The 4,301-nt window shown below is 40.3% G+C and overlaps 1 pseudogene; it reads right to left on the bottom strand.

The window, feature by feature from the left end:
• Nucleotides 1–1,328: 1,328 nt before the first annotated feature.
• Nucleotides 1,329–1,890, bottom strand: LOC123800955 (heme-binding protein 1 pseudogene; annotated as a pseudogene).
• Between the last annotated feature and the right edge of the window lie 2,411 nt (nucleotides 1,891–4,301).

Below are 4,301 nucleotides of genomic sequence, written 5' to 3'. Positions count from 1 at the left end.
ACTCTACCATCCTACTCGGCTGTAGTTCCATTGTGGAATTTATCTCCACATTACATACCATGGGTGAGTTTCTTTCTTAATGGCTTTTTGCCTCCACAATTTAATCTTCATGTAAGTGTGGATTTCTTTTTTTCTTTTGTTCACTGCTACATCACCAGCTCCAGAAGAGTCTGGCACAGAGTAAATGATTTAAAAAAACAAAATGAAACAAACCAACCCCATAGGTTAATAGGTATAATTTTATTGTATAGGAGATGGAAGGTAAGATACTTTTTGTGTTTCCCAGTGCCCTAGAGCTAGAATAGCTAAAAACTAAATCCTGGTCATTTTCAAACAATAACAAAACAAAAAGTGCTTTTTCCTCTTGCCCCTTGCTGTGGCCATAAAAATTTCTTCGCATGAAATTCGGACTTCACAGTCTGACCCCAATCTGTCCTTTGAACCTCATCTCATATATGAATCCTTTTCTTACAGAAGACTTATGTGAGCCTCAGCTCATGTCCTGTGTACCTCTGTGCTCCACCTCCAACTTCTCCTTAGCCTGGAATGACCTCTTTCCCTATTTCTGGCTAATCAAACCTTCCACTCTCTTCGACTCAGGTCAAATGTCACGTAAATCATCAAGTCAGATCCAGTCATCTCAGTAAAAATTAATCTTTTTTTCTTCTTTTTCGGGCATTGCCAAAGCGCTCAGTTTTTATAGAACTTTGGCACTTTTAAACTATGTGCCTTGTGTTAAATGCAATCCTGTGCCTGCCTGTTCCCCTCAAGAGAAACTAAGCTGGTTGAGGACAGTAGTTTCTATTTAATCACCTTCACCTCCTTCCTTTAGGTCTTAACAGCGTTGCATATACATGGTCAGTGTTCAGTTAAATATTGCAGAAGTTCTTTTCGCTACCCTGTCATATCCAGTTGTCCCTATGATTTTCAGTTTCTTTTAGACAAAGGTCTTATATGAATCACAGATAAATGATCATGTGCAAATCACGTTTTTCTCTCGATGACAGAGATACAGTTTCAGTCATTTTTTTAAAATCCATTTTTAGTGACCCACATAGCTGGGAAAATGTTGCTGGGTTTTTTTTCTGGTCCCCCACAGAACTTCCTAAGTCCGTTAGAGGGATGCTGCCTATCTTGGCTGTAGTATTTCCCACCCTGAGAAAAAGAGCATAGATGGAATATGTTTATTTCAGAAAATGGGCAGTAACTGGCTTTGAAAGAAAGTTGGTTAAGCTGCAGATTCGGTTACAAGCTTTGCTCCCTTCTTCTCCCCTGAGGAAGTAGACACAGAAGCACGTATTCAGAAAGTTCTGGCTTCAGTGAGTCATTCATGCTTTCACCAGCCAGACCTCACTGTGACTTTCGTAGGGCTTCATGGGAGGGTTATAGGTGGTGTAGAAGTAGAAATCACTCCGTCAGGTGGCTCTGCCCTCCAATGTGGTCCACAGCTGGGCGGCATGAGCTACATAGTCCACTTCTTGACATAACCAGCAAACTGCAGGGAAGAGACACTGATGCTTTCCCTGTCCTCCACCTCCGTGCTGTCATCAGTAGGAAATGGTGGGTTGCTCTGAAACTGGTTTGGAATCTGGAACCAGACTTTTAATTTCTTCTGTATGGAGCCATCTTCACTGGGAAACACAGCAAAGGAAATGGAAACTGTCCTCCCCATCCTGATTCCCTTGTCATTGATGTCTCCCACATACTTGATGACTTTGGGCATTGCTTCCCATGGAGCCTCACCCACAGGCTTATCTGTCACTTCCACTGTGGCAAACCTTCTGCCTTCACAGGTCCTTTCCTGACAGAAGACCTCTTCCTTGCCCCCTTTGCTCAGGACCTGCCAAGGCCACACGTCTCTATGCTTTCAAAGAGCGAGTTCTTGATCATGTCCAAATGATGTGGTTACGGTGCTTTGGACATACCAGTGGACCATCCAGTTCTCCTTTTTAATGTTATTTTGATGCATACAATAATAAACTCAAACTTTCCTTTTTCTGACTGGCTTATATGTTACTATAATGATCAGTAATACATCCAGTAGCACTTATTTACAACATGTTTTCCAGTAAAACCACATTACTTAAAAAATAATGAAAACAGACATTAAGAGAAAAACACAGGGAGGCAAACATGGGGTAATCAAACGTGTGTATCTGGGAGGGAAATTCTCACTGAGACACGAAAGGAAATAAGGTCTTCCTAGTCTCTTTAATTTTTTAATTCTGCCCCTTATCAAGTCCAATGGGTTTTTCAGCTTTTGTTGTACATAGTCTTTAACCCGTAGGAACTTGGAGTATGTATCTGCGGTAAAGCAGATATGTTGATGTGGTTAACACCGAAGCTACTTTGCTGGAGATACCGTAAGTAGGTAAATATGACAAAGGGAGTTCAGACTAGCAAGTGCTTCACCATGTTAAGATACTTGTACCTATTCCTTATGCACATGAAGAACCAATGAAGGATTTTGAGCAGAAAAGGAACTTAACCATATTTGACATTTGAGAATTTAACATCAGATTCAGCAGGAAATATGAAACTGTCTAGGGAAGAAATTTGAGTCATGGAGTTTGTTAGAGTAAAAAATGAAGAGCTCATTCTTGGCAGCAGATCACTAATAGCTGGGGGGGGGGCAGGGAGAAGCACATAAACGAATTGCAAACTTAGACCATAGACCCTGCAAAAATAATTTATTAAAGTATTTACTAATTTTAGTTTCGTTAACTTTTATGGAGTGCTTACTATAAATCTTGCACTTAAGAATATAGTGCTATTCAAGTGTTAAACAGTGAAGTATTTTACCTTGTCAAGGAGATGAGGGAAGTGACTGCAGCTGAGAAGAACAGTGAGGGTTCACTGAAGTAGGGGAGGAAAGGGAGGGTATTTCAAACTGTAGGAACAGCCTGTGCTATTCCAGTGGCAGGACGGGCTGGGCAAGTGTGAGAAACTGGTTTAAGGCCAATAGTGACTTCAGAAGACAGCAAAGAGTGTTCATGGTGTCGGGGGAGACTGAAGACCCCACTAAGGGCTGGACTGGGAAGGATGCCATAGACCATGTTAAGAATTTCTCTTTTAATACAATAGGATTTGGATATTCTACCATCTCTGCATTGGTTTTACTTGCTTTTCTTGAATGCTTTTAAGAACAATCTAGGACAAATGTTTTTCCTCACAACCTGGGAATATTTGAGGTTAAAGCCCTTTCTGTCTTTGAGAGGAAAAGAAAAAAATTCATATTTTTATTTTGGGGAGATGTCAAAAAAATGTTTCTGGTTGTTCTTGTCTTCCTGTCCTCCCAGTGGAAAGAAAAAAGATGATGTGGACCCAGGGACCCTAGAATTGATGGGGGCCAGGGGGAGGGGGATGGGAGAGATGTAGGAGGCAGGACTTGTTATAATGATTGGGAAACCTGAACAGCATAATGAGAAAAACTAGAGGACCCAGAAGGAAATAAGTAAATTGGGCTTGCAAAACATTCATTTGCATGAGGGCTTCTCAATAACTCAGGATCACTGATCAGGACCACATATGGGTCCATCTGATTTTTATCCATGCCATGGGATGTACATAACCATTTTTGGCTCCCTTTATGGCCATCTTAGAGCATGTGCCCCCAAGATATCTAGCATGCCTTAGGGAGGAACATTCTCTGTACATTAGAGGGCTGGGAGTGAGCTAAACCAGTTTGAGATTAGTAACCCAGAGTAGTAATTACTTCATTTTTGCTAAGAACAATGAGAAGGCAATGGATAGTCTTGATATATTTGTGTTTTAAAGCAGCACTCTGGCTACAGAATGTGGAATAATAGACTCTGGAGATATTGCACACAGCATTTGCTGACTGCTGTAATGAGCTTGTCTACACAGCGTGTACCATTGATGTAACACTGGAAATGAAAAAAAAATGGATATGAAAGGATTATTAGGTCACTTAAAAAAATTACAGCTTATTGATTGGATATTGAAGATGAGAAGGGAGCATTGAGCCAAAGGATTCCAAGTCATCCGAAGAAGAGGAAAACTAATCAGTGTGATCTTCACAAGTTGAACAGAAAGTTAAAAAAATCTGTTGTCCATCAAGAAGTTGCAAATGTAGATCTGAAACAGTTAAAAGTTGGAGGTTCATGATTTCCATCATTTGCAGATGATCAACAACTAAACATAGTAAGAGTCAGTTGCTATAATTTACAGTTTCATCTAGTATTGAAAATAGTTCAGGATAAATAACATCAGGGCACCAGTTTACAGATGAGAAAAGCAAGGGTTATAGAGTGTAATTCGCATTGGATCAGATTTCAAAA

The sequence above is a fragment of the Ursus americanus genome, chromosome 10, assembly GCF_024610735.1.
Source record: "Ursus americanus isolate L20-20 chromosome 10, mUrsAme1.1.p, whole genome shotgun sequence".
Lineage (NCBI taxonomy): Eukaryota > Metazoa > Chordata > Mammalia > Carnivora > Ursidae > Ursus > Ursus americanus.
This window is presented reverse-complemented; position numbering and strand designations above follow the sequence as displayed.